Source organism: Monodelphis domestica, chromosome 2 (assembly GCF_027887165.1).
Source record: "Monodelphis domestica isolate mMonDom1 chromosome 2, mMonDom1.pri, whole genome shotgun sequence".
Lineage (NCBI taxonomy): Eukaryota > Metazoa > Chordata > Mammalia > Didelphimorphia > Didelphidae > Monodelphis > Monodelphis domestica.
In genome coordinates, this window is record NC_077228.1 from 142730804 (window position 1) to 142756993 (window position 26190).

The 26190-nt window shown below is 37.5% G+C and overlaps 2 long non-coding RNA genes across 2 annotated transcripts in view; one reads left to right on the top strand and one right to left on the bottom strand.

The window, feature by feature from the left end:
* On the bottom strand, positions 1-21758 carry LOC107651315 (uncharacterized). The gene is made up of 2 exons (XR_008916241.1): positions 21352-21758; positions 1-755 (listed from the first exon to the last, which is right to left on the bottom strand). It is a non-coding gene; the product is annotated as an uncharacterized LOC107651315 (long non-coding RNA).
* LOC103095676 (uncharacterized) overlaps positions 21451-26190 on the top strand; it is an 18159-nt gene continuing 13419 nt past the window's right edge. Inside the window, exons 1-2 of the long non-coding RNA XR_001627936.2 lie at positions 21451-21714; positions 25452-25546. This is a non-coding gene — a long non-coding RNA (uncharacterized LOC103095676). The remainder of the gene's footprint in view (positions 21715-25451; positions 25547-26190) is intronic.

Below are 26190 nucleotides of genomic sequence, written 5' to 3' on the forward strand. Positions count from 1 at the left end.
AAAAAAGGAAAGTATATTTTTATTATCATTTGCTATGTTATTGACATGGAGGTTGGTTGGAATCCCATTTAAAATAAAAATAAAACCAAATCAATTTTGGTAGCACTAAGATGTTGCGATATTTCTTGTTAAGCTAAAATCTTAATTTCATTTGGGGAATTGCTGAAAATACAATTGACAAATTAACCAAATTCCTGAGATTCAGTCACTGAGGGCACATTTTTGCAAAACATTTTTATTCCTTTGGGGCTTCTGTCTTTAATGGTTTCACTTCTACAAAGAATTCACATGGTTATTGTTTTAGAGCTATAAGGGGAGGTATATCTCCTCTAGTGTAATTCCTTGGAGGGTATGGAGTGTTCAGGGAAGACTAGCCTCTGGCATGAAGACTTGCTGAGGTCTTATCTTTTCAGGGCTACTCTTCCACCTTTGGTATCTATCTTTCACCCAATTCTTGCCTGTGGCTCTAAGAAACTGTAGCAGGCATAGCAGCCACACCCCAGTAAAACTCTCTAGGTGGACCTGGTTTAGCCAGGTTGAGGGCAACTGACAGGCCTTAAGTCAGTGACTTGAGTGGATAGCTACTCCAAGCATGTGGAGGCTTCTCATAGAGGAAAAGTCAGATGAGCACAATTTGTTCCAACAGTCATGAAGGTGGTTGAAGCAGGTACTTTGGGGCAGCTAGAGTCTAGTCACACATCAAATATGCCAAAGTCATCCACATCATCCTGGGCCATCACTTGTCATCCTGAACTCTAGAAGAAAAAGTGAAGCTGATGAGCTTGTGCAATTCTGCCTCCACTTAAATCCAATTCATGCTCAATTCAAGACATTGCCCCTTGATGCCATTGGTCCTCTTTGAAATGAAGAATGAACAACAATATGAGTATAAATCCTTCCTTTTGTAGATAAGGAATCTATGGCCCAGAGAAGGTAGATAACTTTTTCAAGATCACACAGTTTGTAAGTAGCAAAGGCAGGATCAAATTGACGTTTTCTTTCTCCAAATTCAATTCTCTTTCCAATGTAACAAACTAAGAGATTTAGAGTAAAGAGTCCCAATGCCCCAGGCTCTCAGTAACAACAAGGGAGCTATACCACAAATCTCACATATATGGATATATTCTTCTAGAAGAAGAAATGTATTTGCTCTTGTAAAAAAAATACATTCATCTAGTCATTTGAAGCAACTCATACTCTGAGGTCTCAATTAATTTGATGGAAAATTATGTTTGGATTAGGTATAATATTCATTCTGCTGATTGGTACACAAGCTTAGCCTGTGTCTAGATAGGAACTTCCAGTTGGGCCAAATAAAATAATTTGCCCATATATCTAGTGTGGAGAGTTACCCTAGCCATCCCTAGAATGGAGTTCTTACTTTTTCCATAATAGCAAGATTTGTATGGAAGTAATCTGGAAGAGAATCAATTTAGAATCCTAAAGTAAGCAGAGAGCCTTGCATCACATGCTCTAGTTCACTTTCTGCTAATACCAGGAACATGCCCACATTTGCAAATGTTACTATTTTTTCTCTGTACTCTAATGTAAATGGCTTTATATGAAATTAAAGTGATTATATACCCAAGTATATAAACTACTATTTATTTTATCTGGAATACTGCCTCAAATTCCTAATTCACTGTCCTTGAAATAGGAATACCCCAGAAGCCTGGTTCTCATTCCATATGAATGGGTTGTAGAATCATAGATTTTTATCTGGGAGGGACCTCAGAGACCAACCAGTCCAACTTTTTTATTTTGCAGATGAGGAAACTGAGACTTAAAGAGATTATTTTCATAAGGTCATATAGCAACAGAGTTGGGACTCTATTCCAAAGTCAGTATTCTTTCCATTATATCACCCTCGATTTTATGACCTGACCTGACAAAGGGAAAGGCAGCCCAGCACACATATAATATATGGGATTTATTATTTTTTTGTATTAGCTAAACCTTGTCACTTCAGGTAGTTTATTTTTAAAGTAGTATCAAAACTTCAGTTTCCTCATTTGTGAAGTGATAGTGTTTGCACTACATACAGTCCAACGTATTTCCCCAAAATCTATGATCCTATGATCTATGAAGTTAAAGTCCATCTAAATTTTATTTAGAAAAAAAAATTCTCATTCCAAGAACAAAGAAATATGTACCTTTGGGTTTGTAATAAAAACAAGAAAAGTTGATTGTGGTCAAGATTGTTTCCCCATTTGTAATTATTGTAGCTCCCCTGCTCAATCAGGTGACTTCAATGACAGGATAATGTATTGACCATTCATTGTCCAGCATTCATCATCTATGGAAATCATAGGACATCTAGGTGGCATAACAAATATAGTGCTGAACCTAGCATCAGGAAGACACAAGTCCATAATTCTGTTTTATTAGTTCTTTGATCACAGGCAAATCTGTGCTGTGTGCCTTAGTTTTCTCAGCTATAAAACTGGGACAATAATAGAATTTTCCACCCAGAGTTGTTGAGAGAATAAAATGAAATAATACTTGTACAGTGTTTTGTACTTCTTAAAGTGCTATGTGAATATTAGAGATTATTGAAGAAATTCATAATTAGTGCTGCTAATCAATTCAAGATTCTGGAATTAGCAGAGACCCCTGAAGCATATATTCTATATCATTTTCTGCTAATTCTAGAAAATTCGTTTATATTTATATGCTACTATTTTTCCATGTATTATATATATATATGGTATTATATGAAAATAAAATGATTAATTTCAAGCAATAAACTATTATTATTTTGTTGGCTTTTTATGGGGTATAGATGGAAAGTCAAGAGACAACTTACTATCTCACTGTTATTCTTTTTTTATTTAATATTCTATAGCCTATTTCACAGTTAGATAATTTTTTGGAATTGGAGTTGGATAAAAGTTCATTAGTACGTTTATCTCTAGTACTCTGGTAGCAGAAAAGGCTCCAAAGATTAACTAATTCCAGTATGATTGTGATCTCTTTTGCTTGGTCTACACATGTGAGCTTTTCATTCCATGTAAGTTGGTGATTGTATTTCATATTTTCATCTATTTAAAGTGTTGTTCTGAAATTCTTATGGGTCAATGTTATGTCGTTTTTATTATTGCTATTATTATTACTAACTTGAGTATATAACATGTTTATGTAACACTACGCTTACAAAGTATAATATGACATTTAAAACGGCCCTATGAGGTAGGCAGGGCAAGTATTATTATTTCGATTTTTTAGATGAAATGAGGTTCTGAGAAGGTAAAGTGTTTTAACTTAAGTCGTGTACCCAGTAAGGCTAAATAAAATCCCCAGTCTGTGGATTCCAAAAAACAGGTCTCTTTCCCCAATGTCAGACATCTATGAAATTCACCTATGAAATTCTAGTTCAGAGTCATGAAAATAAATGAAAATGAAATAATTGCAAGGGCATAGAGCACATATGAAATCAGCAAGATGTGTCTGTCCAAGACAGATGCCATATGTGAATTTAATATGCTTGAAAACACTACCTGGAATTCCAAACATGAAATAAGATGAAACACTGTCCATTTGAGCTTCTCATGTAGGAGCCAGTGAACATGTGAATAAAGGAAGATTTATTTCTAGGGTAGACGGATGGCAGAGATTTCCTTTTGATGTTTCCACTCTTTCCAATGTAGTTATAAAGAGCCCCGGTGTTGCAAACTCCACCCTTGATTATAAACATATTTAAAAGTTACAATAAGGATAGATGTTGGACATGTGCAGCCCACATTTTTTATTTCTATTAATGGATTTTGGACAAATAAGAAGAAATGATATTTTTTGTGGCACAGGTGGTTTTAGTTACTCAATATGTTTGTCTAATTGTTCAAATGTTACCTACACAATATTTATAGCAAATATTCCTTTTTAAAGATTTCCTAATCTTCTGGATGTTGCCCATACCACATCTAGCAACAATCTCCTCTTTCTGCATGCAAAAGCTGTAATATGCTCTTGTCTTCCCCTTTGCCATCCAGTCTTAAGAAGCTGGATCTGACATGTAAAACATTAAAAAAAAAATACACACATTCAAAAAGGGGGAACTGCCACCAGCTGTTGCTAATAAAAACAACTATAGAGCCTCCTTCAGTAGCTTCCTCTTTTTACTTCATATCTATACACTATTGGCAGTAATTGGGAGTTGGGTTAAGGGGCATTTCTCTCTTAAGTGAGACAGTAAGAAAGAAAGAAGATGGGTGGAAGAAATAAGTGGACATGCTACTCTCCCCGAATATTAATATTCATGCAATATCTGCTCTTTCAGATGGGAACGAATAAGATGAAATGATTTAAAGAAGGTTTGATCAATCATCCAGTTTCTTGGCAAGAAAATCATCCCTTTGCATTTTAGAAAGAACATCTGGGTAGAATCACAGTGGTTAAAAGAGTTGGGTGGTTGGCAAACAAATCTTTACCCTCCTAGTTAATGCTGGGATTTTTTTTTATGAATTCCAAGCCTCATAGTGGACAGTTTTATAGAAAGTCCTCAGGATCATAAGTTCAGAGCTTGCAGGGACCTGAATAACCTCCTCCTCCAACCCCCTTATTTCACTGAAGAGAGGCCAAGTGACTTCCCCAGAGTGTCATAAAGATAGTAAATTGCTTAAGTGGGATTTAAGGCTGACTGGATCTTTATTTACCTCCAAACCTAAAGCTCTCCCTATTGTGCCATGCTGTTTCTGAATCTCTATGAAACTGCAGTCTTTTTGCAACTTCTTTCCTGTTTGAGGATGAGGGTGTACAAAATCCAGAAAGCCATCTGATGATCTGACCAATCTTCTCTGACTTCAAAGAAAGTATGGCTTCAGTGAAAATCCAATCCCTTTCCTGGCCTGTGAAGTTATTTCCTTTCTTATTCTTGTCTGAAAAGTTCCTGCCACCAGAAGCAGCATCATTAACAAGGAGACGTTTTCTCAAAATCTCTCTAAAGTCTAGGGGAGTCAGGAGGCTTCGGCTTCTGTCCTGCAAAAGGGCTCCAGGGAAGCTTCTGCACAAAAGGACCTCTGCACATGTCAATATACAAGAGTTTCTTAAGGAATTAAGTATTTCATCCCTGTGCTGTGTTGTGTTTTTTTTTTCTTTTGCTACCCAGAGCACAAGTGAAGCCTTGTATAGGAGACAAAGATGCGTGGCCCCAGGAGGGGTAGGGGGTGGAGAGGGAGGGTCGCGCGGGGGCTGATCCATTTACGGCTCTTTCTCTGAATAGTGAAGGACACAGCATGAAGACTTTTGTGACCTGCATCTCCCTTGCCAGATGCTAAAAGGCCATTAGTAAGCCAAGCTATCGACCTTTTCACAGATATTCCCACCCACTAGCCCCTTGCCCCAGAGAATAGCTGCTAAGGCAGGGCTGAGGAGGTGGAGAAATCACAGGAGGGCGGGCCACTAGGACCTCCGTAGAAAGCCAAGTTTGAGAGATGAAGAAGCCTTCCCTCTGCCCTCAACTAATTCACTGGAGATTAGGAGGAGTTCACAGGATTTGGGAAGTTTGGGGGCTTGCTCACACTGGAAGTTCCAGACTGAGGACGTTCATGGGGACGTCTTCTCTTTTTGTGCTTTAGAAGAGGGTGTCAATGGTCTGTCTCAAGTAAACAGAGAATTATTTCTAACTCCTATTTTTACCAGATGAGGTTGGATTTCCCAGCTACTTCTTCCTTCACAAATCATAATGATAATAATTATAATGTTAATTATATGTAATATATCATTATAATAAATTAGAATTACAATTATAATGATTATTATATATTACAAATATATAAAATATAATATGTTATTATAAATAAAATAACCTATATAATGATTATTATATAATCATAAATATCATATAATTATATTATTATAATAGCAATGACAATTATCATCATCATATAATGCTTTAAGGTGAACAAAGTGTCTTACATATTTTTCATTTGAGCCTCATAACTTGGTGAGAAAGTTACTAATAATATCCTCTTTTGAGAGATGAAGAAACCAAGACTAAGAAAGGTTAAATAATTTACCCCAGGTCACACAGGGCCAGGGGCAAGTACTACATAGTTCCCAACAGAAACCACATGAAATCCACCCTCAGTTGTGGAGAATAGGGGAAGTGAGAAGGGTACCTCTCAATCAGGGTAAGGAGTGAGAAAGAGACCCTGGAAAACAGCTGGGAGATTGGCAAAGATGATGGAGGCATTACAGCCCAGCTCTCCCCCCCAACTACTCCAACAAAGAGAGTTCATCCCTGCTACTCTGTCAGTTTCCTATTTTGATTGTTCTTTCTAACCAGGTGCTAAAGATTATAAGACCATATAGTCTTTATATATTTGTTATATATGTGCCCTCCGAATTCAAGACCCCAAGGGATGCTTCTTAACTTTGATAGTTCTGCCACCTATACAAGTTGTCTCAAAAGGGTACAACAGAAAGAACACTGATTTTAGAATTAAGATCTTGGTTCAAAATTTGAGTTCTGATCTTTGCTACTTTTTGTGACCTTGAGCAAGTCACAGCTTCTCTGGAACTGAGCTTTCTGATTTATAAAATTAGATGATTTTGATTAGACAGACTCTGAAGTTCCTTCTAGTTCTAAATCTATGGAACTGAAATCTAAAATTTTTCCATTTACTTTTTAACAGGGATCACTCTCTGATGTGCCATCCTTAAAGTATCTGGAACCATAGGCTCTATCAAAGGGCATTTATTATGTGCCAATCTTTACCTATGATAGTCTTCCCCCCCATGCTGCCTTGTGTGCATAGACCCATTCTAGTTTCCTCAGAACTTGTGACCTAAAGCCAACAGACTAGCACATAATAGTCAAGCTCCTGAAACTCCATTGTGCTGTAGGTGTATCATTTGTGATCCATCTCCCTTGGGCCATTGCTGCTCCAGTTTTGTATGATAAGAAGGTGAGCTTCTTCAATGCCCTCAACGTGAGTGCACGTTTATACACGTGGCTTCTAAAGAAACACTATTCCACTCTTTAGTACATTATGTTATTGCTATGGTAACAGCTATATTTTAAAGAAAAACACTGGAACTTTCCTAGTTTCCAAGTACAGTTTTTATTCTTCTTGTGCTAACAAAATAATGTGTTTCGCCTAAGAACTTGTTAGGTGGCCTGCAGCTAAATATAAAGAGCCAGATTCTCATCCTGTGTAACTCTATGGGAGAATCTGAACCATTGGTTTGTTCAAGATATATTTAAAAATAGAATTGGTTATAAAACTCTTACCATGAATGTGGTCTCTTCCATACAACACTAAGTATATTGTGACTTCTTTTTCATCTAGTAAGCTACATACATCATAATTCCAGAAGTTTCTCACAGTACACAAATTTGGGAAGTAACCTACATTTGTTTGCTCTTGTTAAACTGAACGATTTGCTGTCCCCAATATTTGCCCTGAACTTCCTACCTCCATGCTTTTGCTCATGCCGTTCCCATTCTGTAATGCTCTATTTCAAACTCTTCTTTCTGAATTTTTCTCCATCCTTTAAAGCTGGACCAAAATGCTAATTCTCTCATGAAGTCTTTTCTGATCCTTCAGAAATGAACTTCTTTTATCCTTTTAAACCTTTACATACTCCCTTGAAATGTATGTCTTTATCCGCTTATCACACACAATTTATAGTTATCTATGTATGTAGGGCAGCTAAGTGGCAGAGTAGATGGAACTTCAGCTGGAGTCAGGAAGACTCATCTTCCCAAGTTCAAATCTGGCCTTAGACACCTACTACACCCAAAAGGCATCCTGGGCAATTCTTCAAACCTGTTTGCCTCAGTTTCCTCATTTGTAAAATGAGATGGAGAAAGGAATGGCAAGTTGCTCCCATATCTTTGCCTAGAAAACTCCAAGTGGTGTCATGAAGAGCTGGATATAATTGAAAAATGACTGAACAACATCATCTACATACCTCCCTACTAGACCATAAGCTCCATGAGGGGAGGGATCTTAATTTATCTGAACTTTTTATCTCTTCCAGCATCTCTTATTGAGGACTTGTCCAAGTATTCCAACTTAGCTATTATTGCCCCCTCCTTTTTTTTTTTCAGCAAAACAACTTCTCATTGTCCCTCTTGTTTTATCTTCTATTTGTCTAACCATGGGTGTAGGCAGACTGTTAAATTTGTAGCAAGCATTTACACCTCATAGATAAATTCTACAAATCTGGATTTGATTCATTGTTTTTGTTGCTTGTCTACACTTAAGAAAGTAACTAATAAAATGTTAATAACAGATTAAAATTGAAATTGAGTTGTGCTTTTTGGAAAACCAGTTGTTAAAATAATTATCAGTACACCCATGTGCCTAACTTTCCCTTTTTGTGAGCTGTGGACCCTATGAAACAAAGGGGGTATTGCATGAGGTCTAGGAATCATATGCACAACAAGAACTATCATTCTGATCTTTATTTAGCTCTAGGAAAATACAAACTTAGTTTTAAAGCATTACTGAATTCAGAGCCCTTTTGATCATTATGCAGTTTCTCAATCAATGGATACTAATAGTCCAGCTGATAGCTTGTGAAGGTTTTTGCATGTTTTAATCTCTTTTTTACCCTTGTTTAACTTCTCAAAAGCTTTTCAAACCCCAAAAGGTTGGGAAACCCTGGACAAAACTAGACATTGTTTTGGTTCATGGAATAGACTAAAACTTAGTGAAGGATATTAAGGCAAATACTTATAAATCTATCAACAACTTGGATCCACCTTCAATCTAATCAGAAAACCAGTGTTTATTAGGTTTCTACTATTTGGGAGGCTCTGGGCTGGGCACAGAGGGTACAAAGATCAAATTGCATCAGCAAAGCATGGAGACCTAGAACTGGGCATGAGTAATCCAAAATACATTGCAGCCAAATTTCTTGTTGTTTGTTGGGAAATAGAGTGTTACAATATGGATAGTAGATATTCAGTAAATACCATCTGAGGATGATGATGTTGGCTGTGCATCCACAATTAATTCTGTATCACTTTTCAAGCAAATGTGGATTTAAACAAAAACTACCTTTTGATTCATAAAATTTTAGAATCATGATGTCTACTTTTCCTGTTATCACTGTGTTTAATGTTTTTGCTTGTGTATCTTGGGCAGCATCATGACATGTTCACCTATTTATATATTTACTTTAAATACGTTCTTTGTATAGAAAATTTGTGGAATCTTCTTTAGTGCTCTAGCTTAAGTATTAAGTAGTTTTAGACTGATAAAGCAAGGGCAACTAGGTAGCTCAGTAGACAGAAAACTAGGGCAGGAAATAGGAGGTCCTGGGTTCAAATTTGGCCTCAGACATGTCATAACTGTATGACCCTTGGCAAGTAACTTAATCTTAAGCCCTTACCACTCTTCTGCCTTGGAACTGATACATAGTATGGATTTTAAGACAGAAAGTAAGAGTTTTTTAAAAAAGGATAAAGTTAAGCTAAATAATGCTGATGTATGGATTACACTGTTGTATTCAATAAAACCTTTGGAGCAGAGATTCTTAATGGAGTCTGTAAATTTAAAAAATAAAAAATTTCCATAACTGTACCTTGATCCCACTGGTTTCCTTTATAATTCTTTGAATTTTATTTCATGTATTTAGAATCATTATTCTGAGGAGTCTACAGGTTTCACCAGGCTGCCAGTGGTATCTATGTCCCCCCAAAAGGATAGAAACCCCTGTTCTAGAGCAAGCCCCCTGTACTGCCTGAGCATTTAGAGGATGTTAGAACCTGTACAGTCCTATGAGCATCCAGCTCACTTCAAACACACATTTTTCATATTGCTAATTTTGTTTACACAGAAGATAAATATTCACCTGCCAAAAGGGTTACTTATATCATTGTCATTTGCACTTATATATAGATCACTCTCGATGCTAAGATCCCAAAGCCTTTGGCCAATATTCATTAATTCTCAAATTCCCTCAGGGGGTAACCCAGCATTACTATTTCATGGATGGGCAAACTGACAAAAACAGATCGAGTGATTTGTACAAGGTCACCATACAGTAACTCAGGGGCAAGATGGGAACAAGACACAAAAGTTCAGCATCCTGAACATACTTCAAAAATGAGATAAATGTCTCAGTATAATGATCATTTGTAAGTGTATTTGCCTATTAGGACATGAATTTTAATTTGTGTGGTCCCCGTTGACTTTTAAACCATTTCACTGAAATTATCCTGGAAAATGTTCTGATTTTACATCATCTTTGGGGTGATCCAGTAAACTAGCTCAAAAAACAAAATCGGATGTTCATATATTTCACTGAATCCAATAAAAATAACCACTTTCCAGAAATTACCCTGTGCTTCTAGTACATTGGAGCCTAGAGCTTTACAAGCATAGCAAAGTGAGAAGTAACTGTCTTTATGTTTAACTTATCTAGACCAACATATTTGAGATGTAAGCACAATAGTTACACCCTCTCCTTTTTTGTAAACACCTATTCTTTCTTTGGAAATCCAGTGGTGAACTTTGCACATGCATAGAAAGTGTTTGATGTTGAGTGAACTGTAAAACAGTGGTTAATTGCTGGATTTCACAAAGTTCTGCCTTCTGCTTAAACCATTTCAAAAGCTTGTCTTCCTGGAAGCAGTCATTCATGAAAAGGTGGGATTGTCCTAACTATGTCGACATCATCAATAAAGTGTTTCTTGGGGAAGAGCTTCAGAATTAGACTGTAAGCTCTGTGTGTACATGTGTGTGTGTGTGTGTGTGTGTGTGTGTGTGTGTACATGCACTTTCTGAGGCACTATGGTACTGTGGTAAGTCAGGGGATCCGGGTTCAGATCCCAACTCACTCACTTGCTACCTGTGTTATTCCTAAACCACCTGAATTTAGATAAGCCACTTTACTTCTAGACCTCAGGTTCCTCTTATCCCAGCTGTGCCCTTTTTGCATGTTGGTGTTTTGTTTCCCACACTAGATTATGAGCTCCTTGAGAGCAGAGAGTGGTTTTTAACTTTCTTTGTAGCCCCAGTACTTAAAAAAGCATCTGTTGCAGTGGATCTAGGTGGCTCAGTGAATTGAAAGCCAGGCCTCGAGATGAGAGATCCTGGATTCAAATTTGACCTCAGATACTTCCTAGCTATGTGATCCAGGGCAAGTCACTTACCCCCCCCCCTCCCATTGCCTAGTTCTTACTGCTCTTAGAATCAATATGGTTCCAAGATAGAAGGTAAGGGTTTTAAAACAAAAAGAAAAACATCTGGCACCTAGTGAGTGTTTAATGCTTGCTGACTTGAGAGGACTGGGCCAGATGACCTCCGAGTTTCTTTCCAGTTCTCAATCTGAGATCCTATGATTATTCCATCTAACTCATAATCTATAACTCAACATCACAGAATGCTGGCTGGAAGGCTTAGTATCTTCTTATCTTCCCTGACTTTGGATTGATTAATACCTAAAGTATTTTGAATGTGTGTCCTTCCAACTTTTAATCATCTCCAGGGAAGGAAATTTTGCAACTTCCCCGGGAAATCTTTATCTGTGCTTCAAAAGGTAACAGGGTGTAACAAAAGAACACTTGCCTGGGAATCAGATCTGCATGCTCAGTTAAGCTTTTCCACTATAGGGTGATCTTTGGCTTATTGCTTTACCTCAGTTTCCTTGTCTGTAAAATGAGAACCTTGGACTAGCTGATCAAACGATATCTTTCTTGACTGACTTTTAAAACGTTTTATAAATGTTGATTTTTCTTCTTGTTTTATTGTATATCTTTTCCAACTCTCAAATTGTCTCATCCTACTAGAACTTATAACTAGCAGCTGCAAGGGGAAAGGAGAAAGCAAATAAACATTTACTAAGCACCTACTAGGTACAAAAAATTTTACACATATCTCAATTGATTCTCACAACATCCCTGAGAGGTAGGTGCTCTTAATATCTACATTTTACAGTGAAGGAAACAGAAGCAAACAGAGTTTAAGTGACTTGCCCAGGGTCACACAGCTGGTGTATGATATCAGTTCTGAATTCATATCTTCCTGACTTCAGGCCCAGCACTCTATCCACTTGTGCCACCAAACTGCCTCCAGGGAGCAAAACATATTGACAGCAAAAAACCTTTGTTTGGGGATATCGGTTTTTTAAAAAATCATTTATTTAGTTATTTAACTTAGAATATTTTTCCATGGTTACATGATTCATGTTCTTTCCCTCTCCTCTTCCTTCCTCCCTCTCCCATAGTCAACAAGCAATTCCACTGTTTTACATGCATCGTTGTTCAAAACCCATTTCCATATTATTAATATTTTCAGTGGAGTGATCATTTAAAGTCAACATCCCCAATCATGAAGATATTGGTTTTGCAGTCACTACTTCCAAATGCTTCCTAGCCTCCATTTACCAAGCCCATCTCCTTTCACACTTAATTTCAATGGGATCTTACTTGTATGCTTTCATGGTCAGTAGAAAGTTATTTTGAATGTCTGTTATTTACATATGTTTTCAAGTGTATATTTGCTTTGACATGTAATGCACATCAGGTTGAATGAAAGAATTTCAGGTGATGAAACTCAATGCTTAGAATGTCCAAAGAGAAAATAAATAAGAATACTCTGTTTTGGGTTTGTATGTTTCAGAGAGAGATGTAAGGCCCAAACATTTAACTTTGCTTGTTGCTAGTAGCAGCTTAGCAATGCTGACACTGCTAGATACACGTCTGCTAAATATCTCCTGACTTCAAGATCAAGACTCTTTCAGAAATGATAGTTACCTCCCTTGGTCCCAAATTTGGAGTTCCTTGGCATTTTTTGTTTGCTTGCTTTGCTGGAAAACTCCTATTTTAATTACAGCATTAATGTAATTATTTCTTTTCAAAGCCTACTCCTGTCAGTGGTCCTTGAGGCAAAGAAAAAAAAAAACATCCAAAAAGTACTGAGCAGAAAAGTTAGGAGTTGGCTTTTCTTCCACCCCCAGAATTTCATACCAACAAGGCCTGTAGACACAGGGAATGAAGGTTTGGGACCAATTTCCAGAAGATTAATGACAACAGGGTCATGATAGCTGGGTTGTTCATTTTCTATTTGGCCAGGTAGAAATGTAAATTTCAATGAGGAAAGTTGGGGAGGATGATGCTTCCAGGATGTGGAGCAGTTTTGTGACCAGTACGATTATTTACAACAATTGGTATTCACTGGATTTAAGTTTTATTATATTTGACAATAAAAGGATTATGAAAATTCTCATGGCACCACAGGTATTTTTTGTGAGGTCAAAGTACCATTACTGGATAATATGCAGTTTGTAAGTGCTGAGGAATGTGTGCTTTTGTTACTGGTCTGTGCATTTTGTGCTCCTGAATGGCGCAGGTGGTATCATTCGCTGTAACCTAATAGAAGATTTGATTATCCAGAGAGGGAGAAGCTCCTTGGAACCTTGAAAAATGAGTATCAACAGGGGAGAGGGGGGGGGGGAGGGAGGGAGGGAGGGAGACAGAGACAGAGACAGAGACAGAGAGACAGAGACAGACAGAGACAGAGAGACAGAGACAGAGAGAGACAGAGAGACAGAGAGAGATAGAGAGAGAGACAGAGAGACAGGGACAGAAGACAGAAAGAAAGAATCAGTAGAATTTACAGGCAATGGTCTTGCTGCCTTTTATTAACTTGAGGGGACACAGCTATTCTTAGTAGGAAGGTTCTGATAGCAGAAGCAGCTAAATGCAAACTTTAGGGGACTAAAGAATGGATTACATCTCTATTCAGGTGAGATAGCTGAAGGAAGCATTTGTTTTCCAGGACTTGCTGAATCACAGGTATCATTCTTGTGGGTAGGGAGCCATGATTTTGGGGTTAGTGATAATAATTAAAAAAAAAAACCCTTCCATCTTAATCCCTTTAGCCAAAGATATCATTTCAGAATAAGGAGACCTGTGGCTATTATTTGGGAGATGAGGGGAATATGTATAGAAATGAAGCTTAGTTCACCACTTCTTTTCCTACCTACTATCCATGACTTGTCTCCCCAAGAGGGATCATATTTTGATTTCTGATTTATTAAAAGATGAAATTTTGGAATGTTGGAGAGACTCAATTCATTTGTCAGATCACGAAGTCCTCATAACATTTCTCAGCCTTAATAACACATCTGCTCTTAGAATGTGGTCTCTTGATAATAGCTGTCTGAAAGTGTCTGAATTTAGGGATTATTTGAGACAACAGATTTCCTTCTATTTGGAATTGAATGAGGCATCTGCTCCCTTACCGTTAGCTTTGTGGGATATTCTCAAGGCATTCATAAAAGGGCAGATCATTTTGAACATTATGGAAAGGAAAAAAGACCTCTGTTGTCAATGCGAGATTTGGAAGGAGAAATTAAGGACCTATAAGGACAATATTTCATCTCTGAACACTGTACTTCTCATACTTTCTTCTTCAATTTGGGAAGGAAATGACAAATAGAACAGAGGGAATAATGCAGCCTTCCAAGACTAACAATTTAGAGAAGACCAAGTTGAACACTGCACAGAAACTCACAATGTGATAATCAGATCATTTTACCTTTTAGAACTTAATGGAGAAAAGCAAACATGAACTATCATGGCCTTATACCAAATTAATGGCCCGGTTCCATGAATAGGCAAGATGGAGAAAATGTACATAAAAGTGACCTACTCCCACTTATTTTCCATAGGAAATGTTAAAAACTAAATTGTAACAAGATAAAGAATGATAAAAATAGGGGGCAGTTGGGTAGCTCAGTGGATTGAGAGTCAGACCTAGAGATGGGAGGTCCTAGGTTCAAATCTGGCTTCAGACACTTCCCAGCTGTGTGACCCTGGCCAAGTCACTTGACCCCCATTGCCTAGCCCTTACCACCCTTCTGCCTTGGAGCTAATACACAGTATTGACTCCAAGATGGAAGGTAAGGGTTTAACAAAAAAAAAAAGAATGATAAAAATACATGCTAAAAAATATGCCACAAAATTGCTATTTGAGAGACAAAGAAGGGGGACCAATATTGACTATTTAAAAACATTTAAATTTAACAATTTATAATTGGATAAATCAAGTATAAAGCAAGAGGATTGTACTCTCTCTTAAAAACCAACAAAAACAAACCAACAACAATAAAAAAACAACAACCTAGTTATCTTGGAAAGGAACTATTTGAGATTGTTGCCTTATCTTGGCCCTTTTCTACTCTTCCACTTTTTATACTTTCTCCCCTTTGAAGAAAAATTCTCACAATTTTAGTTGACAAAGATTTATTGTAATGGCTAATATATTTTCAGCTTTCCAAATCTGAATTTCCAAATACCTAATAGATTATCTCTACCTAAATGTTCCATCAAGTATCTCAAAATCAATATATACAAAACTGAACTCGTGATCTTCCTCCAAAAATCCTTTACCTTCTCATGGTTTCCTTATTAATGGTTCTACCATTTTCATAGTTGTTCTTATTTAAAACTTCTATCATCTTTGACTCATCTCTATTTTTTTACTCATTTCCATTCTTTCGACAAGTCAGTTCTGTAGCCAAAATATCTCCAATCAACTTTCTGCTTTCCATTTCTCTTTTTGACCACACTATGGCTAAATCAATTGAGTCTCTCCAATGTTCTAATACTTAATCCCCAACAAAAGCTCCCCCAGTGTCTTCCAGAATTTAAGTGATAGGAATTCACTAATCCCCTAACCTTTCCCTTCTACCCCACTTCCAGGCAGACCATTTTATTTTTGGACAAGTCTGATTATTAGTGTAGGGAGTCCTGAATGAAGGAGTCGCTCCGATCTACAAAAGTCTTAAGCAATTGAATTATTCCCATTCATCCCCAATGAGAGTCAAATGGATTGAAAAATGAGCATTTGTACCTTCTCTATAGGGAGATAAAATTCCCTGTAACTTGCTCAAATTGTTCAGGGAATTCCCTTGAAAAACCTAAGAAACTTCTTCCTTGTGTCAAACTAGAATCAGACTCTCTAAAAATTGTCTCTATTTCTTATCATTCTTTTCTCTGAGACCAAGTACCACTATACAGGGAAATACATATATTTGATCATTTCAGCACCAGCAGTCGGTGCTACACAATCTTCAAAGTGTTCTCTTAGCTGAACTAACCAAAGTCTAACCTCTTAGTTTGTATTGAAGGTATTCCATACTCTGGTTAGGTCCAAAAAACCAAAAACAAAACTTATCTTACACCATTTGCCCTACCCTCCTACCCCCTTCACAGTAGGATTTAGCTAAACTGGGTTACTTGGTGTCCCCTGAACACATTCTGCTTTTCCCCACCTCCTTATCTTTACTCATACTATTCCCTATTTGTTCAAGAAGGACTAGCACCTCTTTCATAAGGGATTGCTGAGCTTTTTTCAGGGCTAGTCATCCACCTTTGATGACTACCTTTTACCCAATTCTCACCTATGGCTGCAAGAAGCTGCAGTACATGCCAGAGTCACATCCCAGCAAAACTGTCTTAGCAGATGGCTAAATCAGGTTGAGGATAACCAACAGGTCTCAAGTCTGTCAGTGAATTAGGAGAACATGCATCCAAAGCACATGAAGACTCTCCTGGTGGAATGGGCAGATGAGAACAATTTGTTGCAATGGCCATGAATATAGCTAACAAAGGCTGTTTGGAGCACATAGAGCTTGATCAGACATGGAAGATGCCAAGTTCATCGACTATATCTCAGGCCATCACTAGTCATCTTGACTTTTGTCTTGCCACTGGGACTTTGATGACTGAAAGAGAAAGTAAAGCTAATAACTTTGTACAACTGTACCTCAAGTCCAATTCACCTGTAAAATTAAGACATCATCCCTTGATGTCATTGGTCCTCTTTAAAAATTAAGGACAAACAACAATAGCTAAGTAAGTATCTATAGCTAGATTTGAACTCAGATCTTCTTGACTTCAAGTCCCTTATACTATGCACTATTACCACATGAATATACAGCTAATGGGAAATCTAATGGGAAATTATTTCTATCTTATTTACGAAACCAGAATTTATTATTGAATCTACTCTCCACATGTTTATTAGTTGTATTCACGGTGACAAAAATATAACTAAATTCTCATGTTGTACAACAATAAGAAAATCATTAAAAACATGATAGATAACTATTTGATTCTAATCAAAGAATTATAGGAATCTGATACTTTACTCATGTAACAACATCTAACTTATTTTGTAAAGATAAATGTTAAAACAGTCACATAAAGTTGGAATTATTTTTGTTTATTTGGTTTAAATCTATGGTTTCATCAGTGTGGGAGCTCCTATTGTGGAAACTACCCCCATAAATACAGAGAGGTTACTTGTACAAAAATATTTATAGCTGTGTTCTTTGTGGTGACAAAAAATTGGAAAATGAGGGGGTGTCCGTTGATTGGGGAATGGCTGAACAAATTGTGGTATCTGCTGGTGATGGAATGTTATTGTGCTGAAAGGAATAATGAACTGGAGGAATTCCATGTGAACTGGAACAACCTCCAGGAATTGATGCAAAGTGAGAGGAGCAGAACCAAGAGAACATTGTACACAGAGACTGATACACTGTGGTACAATCAAATGTAATGGACTTCTCTACTAGCAGCAATGCAATGATCCAGGACAATTCTGAGGGAGTTATGAAAAATAATGCTATCCACATCCAGAGAAAGAACTGTGGGAACAAAAAAGCAGAAGAAAAACATATGATTGATCACATGGTTCGATGGGGATATGATTAGGAATATTGACTTTAAATGATCAGGGTATTGCAAATATTAATATGGAAATAGGTTTTGAACAATGATACATGTAAAACCCAGTGGAATTGCTTATTGATTCCAAGGCAGGGGGGAGGGAGGGAAAGAACATGAATCATGTAACCATGAAAAAATGTTCTCAACTAATTAATTTTTAAAAATACAGAGTGGCATCATATCTGTAACTTATAATCTTAGAGCTTGGCCAAAGGCAATGAGAATTTAAATAACTTGTCCCTTGGTTCACAGGTAACATATGTCAGAGGTAGGTTTTCCTGACTACAAGGATAGTTCATTATCTACTGTGCTGTACTGCCTCTCTAATAATAAACTACCTTTTGCAGCTCATTTTTCATATCTATTGGACACTTTCAGAATATCTTTCTTAAAATTCTATCCTTGGGTTTTTTCATATTACAGTAATCTATTAGTTCCCTTTACCAGTACATCGAACACTGTTCAAGGACCTACTACTATGTATAAACAATTGTGTTAAGAGTTAGAGTTGTCCAAAGACAAAATAAAAAAATAGTGCCTGAAGGTGAGAAGCTTGCATTCTTCTTATATTATAAACAATAAAACATACAGAATTATTTGACATTGAATAGCGTTCTAAGTGTGGAATGAAGCCTACATTAAAGGTATGGAAGTGGGAAATGGAATTCAGGGTTTGGGAAGTAAGGAGACCATTTTGACTGAAATGAAGAGTTCAGGAAAGGAAATAATGTGAAGCACACCTAGAAAAGTAGGCTGGAGTCAGAGCGAAGCCAGATTTATCTTTCATTGTCATAGGCTTGTTGGATTTAAAGTTAAAATGATCACCTATTACAAGCTACTCATTTCACAAGCACATAGAGGTCCAAGTAACTGCCCAAAGTCACAGAACTAGTAAATTGGATTCAAACTTCATATTCTCTACTTCCAAATGTAGTGCTTTCTACTTTTCTTTCCCTATCTTTTTACAATGAGTTTTGCTTACATGGTTTAGGAGTCGTAGACTATCCATTATGAATTTTCAGACCTGAACTTTCATACTGACTCTATTTTCCTATCTCCAGTTGCATAGACTCATCGTTTTTAAGAATCTGTGATTGATGGACTACTACCATGCTGTAACAAATAATGAGCTGGTTGGTTTTAGAAAAACATGGAATGACTTGAATAAGCAGAGGGAAACAAGCAGAACCAAGAGAATGTTGTATGTGGTTAACAGAAATATTATTTGAAGAGTAAAGAACTTAAAAAAATAGAATCTGTGATCTATTTTTTCCTGACTCCTTATCCTGACCCTCATAGCTCCTCACCATTCTCCCTCTCTGCCCTACTCAATCTAACTTATTACATTTCATTCAATAAATACCTTTTATGTATCAGAAATTGCGCTATGAACTGAGGATACAAAGTAAAAAATGAAAAGAGGGGAAAACCCCACAAAATACAAAATGCCCTCAAAATGCTTCTATTGAAGGGAAACAATGTGTACTAGATAAGTAGATACTATATATAAACATGCATATATATGTATACATACACACATTAAATACAATGTATTTCAGTGGTAAGCATGTAGTGATACAATATTAGCAAGTAGAGAATGAAATAGGAAAGGCCATGTGTAAGTGGAAATAATTAAACCAGTCATTTTATTTCTCAATTCCCCATTAATTCTTGGACAAACTAAGTGGCACAATAGAGTTTTGAAGTTGGAGTTAGGAGGACCTGAATCAAATCCTGCTTCAGACAATTATATCATACTGGATAATTCATTAGCCTCCCTTTCCTCATCTGTAAAATGGAGTGACCCAAGGCCAGTGATGGTGAGCCTTTTAGAGATGGAGTGCCAGACCCTGCCCCCACCCCACCCAAGACCTAGTGCCATGTCCCTCCCCCCACCAAGTGCCAGGCATGCACACCCCCTCCCCTTTACTCCACACAGTAGGGAGGAAGCACTCCCATTGGGCTCCTAGGTGGAGGGGGTGGGTGAAGTGAGGAATGTCCTCAGCAAGTATAGAGAGGGAGAGGGAAGTGGCCTGAGAGCTCTGCTCCCCTCCAGCTTTGCCGCCTATGAGCCACCTGCCTTACTTTCTGAGCTCTCATTGGGCTGCTAGGCACAGGAATGAGTGATGTGAAAACATGTTGTCAGGCATGATGGAGAGGGGAGCAGCTTCACCTGATTCCTTTCTAGTAATGAACTCAGGGCACTCTGAGTGCCATCTTTGGCACCTGTGCCATAGGTTTACCATCAGTGCCCTAAGCAACTCACTTAACCTTTATCAGACTCTGATTCTGCATATGTAGAATCAGAATAATAAAAGCACCTATTTCAAAGGGCTATTGTGAGGATCAGATGAGATAGGGTATACAAAAGCACTTTGTTATCTTTATCATCATCATCATCATCATTTTTTTGTTGTTGTTGCCTGGTCTCAATCAAGTTTATCTGTCTAGCACTGTCCATAGGTGAATTTCTTATTCACTTTCCCAATGCTTTTGGTATGAATTTATTTCCCAATGTTTTGATATGAACTTATAATACTCATTCCTGTGAGTTATCACCGCTCACCAATCTATGTCCCATGCTTTCAAAAGCCAGCTTAAAATCAGCTCCTTCAAAGAATCTTCCTTCATTTCTCTTCTTCCCTCCTTTCCTAACCCGTTCTGATTGCTCTATATCCCTTCAGCACTTACCTGCTTGGAAGTTGTTCACCTGTTGTTTTAGAAATGTTGCCATTCTTCTGCTGTGACTCTGTATCTCTAGCATGAAGCCTAGCTATGTCCTCTCTTTTTCTCTGCTGCTCCTATCTCCCATAGTGTTGCTATAAGTATGAAACTTTCTACTTATATCTTTATATCAAGGATACCCAATTTTGGTCCTGTGGATTCTTCCTCTACTGATATAGGCCATATCCACTTTCTCACCTTTATAGCTAGGCAGCACAAATTGCTCTTAACTATTCTGGTCCTTGGAGAAGCAATAGTATTTTATCACAGGCCTATATATTTGAATTCTATTATATATTTTCTAGCCCTCCCCCCACAAGCTTGAGTTCTGTGTCTAGTGGCCTAGCATTCTAGTATCCAGTATGATGCTCACCTCTACACCATGATGAAATAGCTATTGATTCGAGCAAAGTCATGCTATTCACAGTGGATGGAAACTGATGACAGACTGAAACTTCAGAAGAAAGAGTCTCATTTTAACCTTATAGCTTAGGATACTTATTGGTAATGTAGAAGAAAAAGCATGGTTTTAGTCAGAGAACCTGGGTTCAAATCTTGCTTCTGATATAGACTACCTGTGTGATGTTGGACAAGTCACAGAATCACAGAATCCGGAAGGCTCTAATTTCCATATCAATAAAACCAGGGGAAGCTGTTCCTTCTGGCTCTAAACCTTCAATTCTAGGATCCAGATCCCCAAATAGGAAATGTAATGCTTAAAGAAACCTTGCAGGGACAAGAATTACAATATTCCCAAACTGTTTGTTCCTTTAAAAATGTTCTGGTGCTTACCAATTTCCCTTAAATGATCAGATCAGAGATTGAGAGCAGGAAAGGACCTTAGAAACTCAGTCCAACCCCCTCGTTTTACTGTTGGGGGGGGATAAGGAAAGTGGTGGGGTGGAGATGGCAATCTGTATTGGCCCACTTACAGCATTGGATGCCATTCTGAAGCAGCTCCGAGAACTCTCTGGCCTGGGCACTTTTGCCTCCAGTTAGCTGATTCTTCCCACAACTGTCATCCCCAACTGTCACAGAACCTTTCAGTTCTAACATTCCATCTCTCGGCAAAAAAGGAGTTTAAACAGCTCCTCCTACCTCAGCTCTGAAACACATGGCTATCAAATAACAAGGTTAAGCATTTCTGAAGCGTGTGGCAGAATAAATTAGCTTCCTCTCAAGGAAGAATAAAGGCAGATAGGCTGGAAGCTAATCTCATGTGCACATCTGAAGGTGGCCTGTCCACAACCAACTTGGACTTTGGTGATTTAGTCTGGGAAAGAAGGACAGTCAAGGTAGTGGGATGAATTAATGTAATGCCTCTGGAAGTTTAACTCCCTTCCCCCTCCACATTTAATTGACTTGTGATATTCAAAGAATGGGCAGCTGGGAATCTAGGTCAAACCTGTCCCTATTGAAGCTTGGTTTCCTTCTCTATCTCTGCCCCTTCCCCACACCCAAGAGTCCCCCTTTAACACTTTCAGACATGATTAGCAACTCTAATGGCACAAGAGAAAAATGAAGTAACAAAGTTAAGGATAATTATTTAGATGTGTTTGACACCTTTCTAAGTGGCCTCAAAGCAAGGCACTTTATAAGCATAAAGAGATGTAAATTATGCATGGGATTCCTTCAGCCACTCTTGAAATGCAATCAGTTTTGCATGAGTTGATTATTTTGAAGGTTACATAGGCAGTACAGAACACCTTTTCTAGCCACAACAAAATAACAAAGACAGAGATGTAGGCAAATTGGAAACAGTTGGCTGTTATCTAGAACAAACCCAACTAACTGTTCTGTAGAGTAACTAAAAAATAGAGAATTCTGTTGTCCTTCATTCCAGTGGAAAGTCAAAGTCCATTTCAAGGCCTTCATGACTTAACACTGCATTGGTATGTACAGTAGTGCATTCCATTGGAGGATTAGAGAAAGGAGCTCAGAAGGGCCAGCTTCCTTCAGTCATAAACTTCTAGAAACTGCAAGGAAGCACCAAGACGTCTCCCTGAGCTACTTATGTTCTCTGATTGGCATCCATAAGAATACTAACATTCTTGGACTAGCTGACCAAAAGTTTTATTGGTCTATTTTCCATAGTTCCTGTAAAACCAATATTTGTTTAAAAATAATAATAATAATCAAGGGAAAGGGAAGAAATGCTTTCATTTTACCCAAAGAAATCTCAAAATAACCAACCCCAAAAGAGAAACCCATATGAGTAAAAAAGAAGCTCTTTAATAAGCTTTTAAAGGCATAAAAAATGAAAGGAATTACATATAAACAAGGAATAGAAAAGTGTTGCAAGAAGTAGCAAAGGCTGTGTCTAAAAGACAAACTGTCAGAATAAATGGAAGGTTGCAAAATATGTCAAAAACAACACAAAGGCCCAATTTATCTATGTTCAAAGCAAAATGAAGGAAGGATAGACTCATTACTTGGAGAATATGATGGCAGAGAGAAGATAGAACTTCTGTCTTATCCAGCTTATATTGCCTCTATTTTCTTCAAATAAAATGGTGTTTGAAAATTTGAAAGACTTAAACATGCTGACCAATGATCAAGCATGATTCCAGAAGATGAGTAATGAAGTATGTTCCCCACCGCCTGACAGAGAAGTAATGAACTCACAATGCAAAATAATGCAAATATTTCTGGACATGGCCAGTGGAGGAATTTGTTTTGCTGGATGCAGCTTTGTTGCAAGGATTTCCTCCCCCCCCCCCTTTTTCTTATGGGGAAGAGAAAAAGTGGGAGAGAAGATAAATGCTTGTTCATTGAAAAAAATCCCCTAATTTAACTTAAGAAAGAAAAGGTGCAAAAAGACCTAGTTTTAAATCCTGTTTCTGACATGTACTAGCTGTATGACCTTATACTTGGTATCATATTAACCTCTCTGAACCTCAGTTCCTTTTCTTTCTTTTTTTTTAATACTTACCTTCCATCTTAGAATAAATATTGTATATTGGTTCTAACGCAGAAGAGTGGTAAAGTTAGGCAATGGGGGTTAAGTGACTTGCCAAATATCACAGAGCTAGGAAGTTTCTGAGTCCAGATTTGAACCTAGGACCTCCCATCTCTAGGTCTGGCTCTCAAACCACTGAACCACCCAGCTTCCCCCTAGACCTCAGTTTCTTCAGTGATAAAATGAAGTGATATCAACATTGTTGAAAGGATCAAATTAGATAATGTTTATAAAACACTGTGTAAATAGCAGCAAAATGCCACAGCTACTTGTAGTACTTTGTGACAAATTGGTTGTGTAACCTTTGACAAGTCGCAATGTTTTAGATGTCTTCACTTATAAAATAGTTGCATTGAACCAAATCTCTAAGCTATGATGCCATGACTCATAGAATTTATTATACTGGGTTGAAACCAATAAGATAAAATTTAATGGCAATAAATGCAAATTTTGGCATTTATCTTTTTTAAATTAATTCCATAAGTAATTAGCAACAGTTCCTATGACAAATAAAAGAAACCAACACTGAGGTTTTCAGTTGACCATAAGCTCAGTATGGCAACTGACAGTATGAAAAAGCTGTTAAAAAACTAATGAAGTCTTAGGCGGTATTAAGAGAAACATAGTGTCCTATTTTCAGGAAGCAAGAGTCCCATTGTACTCTGCCCTGGTTCGACCACCCATGGAGCATTAATTCTGAGGGCCACATTTGAAGAGACACACCAATAAACCAAAACGAGCCCAGAAGTAGGTTGCTAGACTCAAAAGGAGTCTAAATATTTTGGGATAGGAAAATGATAGAAAGAACTGGAAGTGCTTAGAAAGGAGAAAACTAAGGAAAGGATAACATAACTGTCTCCAAAGGGAAATTTCTGAAAGATACAGTAATTAAATAAATAAATAAAATAAGTAATTAGAAGAGAGGTTTTTGTGAACCGTAAGACAAATGCTCATGGGAATAAGAAGGATATTCTCAGGGAAGAGGAAACACTTTTTCTCTGTCACTTCAGGGGAAAGAATTAGGATCAATGTGAGAAAATTAAGAGGAAGTAAATTTTACTCAATTTATGGAAGAACTTCTGCTGGTTTATTTAACCATTAGAGATGCACAGTATCAAAATGGGCTACCGTATAAAGTTGTAAACTACCCCTGATTGGAGGTATGTATTCATACTGAGACAGGATGACTGTAGATCAAAGATTTTCTAGATGGGATTTTTTCCCCCTTGGCAGCAGGCTGGGGCTTAGGCTTCTCTAAGATCTTTTCCAATTCTGTGAGCCTATAATGCTATAAAATTCTTGTCGAACAGGTTATAAGAAAGCTATAAAATCTGACCAGCCCTGTAGTGAGACTTAGAATCAAAGAAGTCTAGATTTAGAGCTGTACAGGGCCTTAGAGGCTATCTAGTTCAACTCGTTTTCAGAAAAGGAAATGAGGCTAAGGGAAGTTAAGTCACTTGCCCAAGTTTGCACAGCCAGCTTATGTCAGAGGCAAAAGCAGGACTTACACCCAGGTTTTGTTGATTTTGATGCTGGTTCTCAATCCACAGGTATATCTTGACTTCCAACAACTGTCCTTCTAGTACTTCTTTTCTAAAAAAGATTCAGCCCCCCTTTGGCATTTTGATTCTTTGATACGTCACACTTGGATTTTCTTGAGTTTGTAGGCCAGCATCGTCTTATTTTGTAGGTTGTTCTTGTTCAATTGTTTTCGCTTGTGCAACTCTTCATGGCTTCATCTGGGGTTTTCTTGGCAAAGATACTGGTTTGTGATTTCCTTCTCCAGCTTGTTTTACAGATGAGGAAATTGAGGCAAACAGGGTTAAGTGACTTGCTCAGACTCACACAACTATTAAGTACCTGAGGACAGATTTGAACTCAGGTCTTCCTGATGACAGGTCCAGCATTCCATCCACTACACCATCTAGATACCCTGTTTTTTTGTAGAATGTTTACACATTCATATTGTCTGAAAGTATGTTTCCCAAGGATGTAAGGAGCATTAGTTCTTTAACAAAGTAAGGACAATATGCAAATTCCTTCTCACCAAAAACCCTCCTCTTTTTTTGACAGAAGACCTAGATGTGGTTAGTACATTGTGAAAAGAGCACAAAACACAGAGTTAATTCCTGTCCTGGATCTGCTCGTTCTTAATTGTGTGATCTTGGGTAAGTTTCTTAACCTCTCTATAAGCCTCAGGTTCTTTATCTATAAATATGAGGGTGGTAATAATTGCCCTTGCTATCAACAACCCCACTACCAAGGTTGATTGGAAGAAGGCACTTTATAATCCATTATGCACTATATAAATGTGAATTATTTGTTGCCACTATTATCGTTAGTATGATTTTACATCATTGTCTGTGCCGTTAACCCTAACGACAAAGATGGGTAAAATGGTATGAATTAGTCTTTCCTTTCTCCCATTCTCTTTGAAGAAAATCATTCTCTTTATTCCACTGGATATTTTTTGAATGTCAAGGCTGCTTGGTGTAATAAATGAGTAGGGAGCCCTTGGCACTATGAAGAGTTGAATTCAAATTCTGCTCTGATACATACTGTACCACTTAGCTGCTTTGGGCAATTCTCTAAGTTAAAGTTGCAGAGTAGAACTGACCTGCTTGAGGAGAAGAAGTTCCCTGTACCAATGAAATCACAGACCTGACCCCAAACTCTCTTTGTTAGATAGTCCAGAAAGTTCTCTTCTCTAATTATTCATACCACTGTCGTTCGGATCTTTAAAATGTAACCATGTGCTATTACAAAGAATTTCAATATTTGCATTTCCAATTCTGATCATTTATAAGTATTC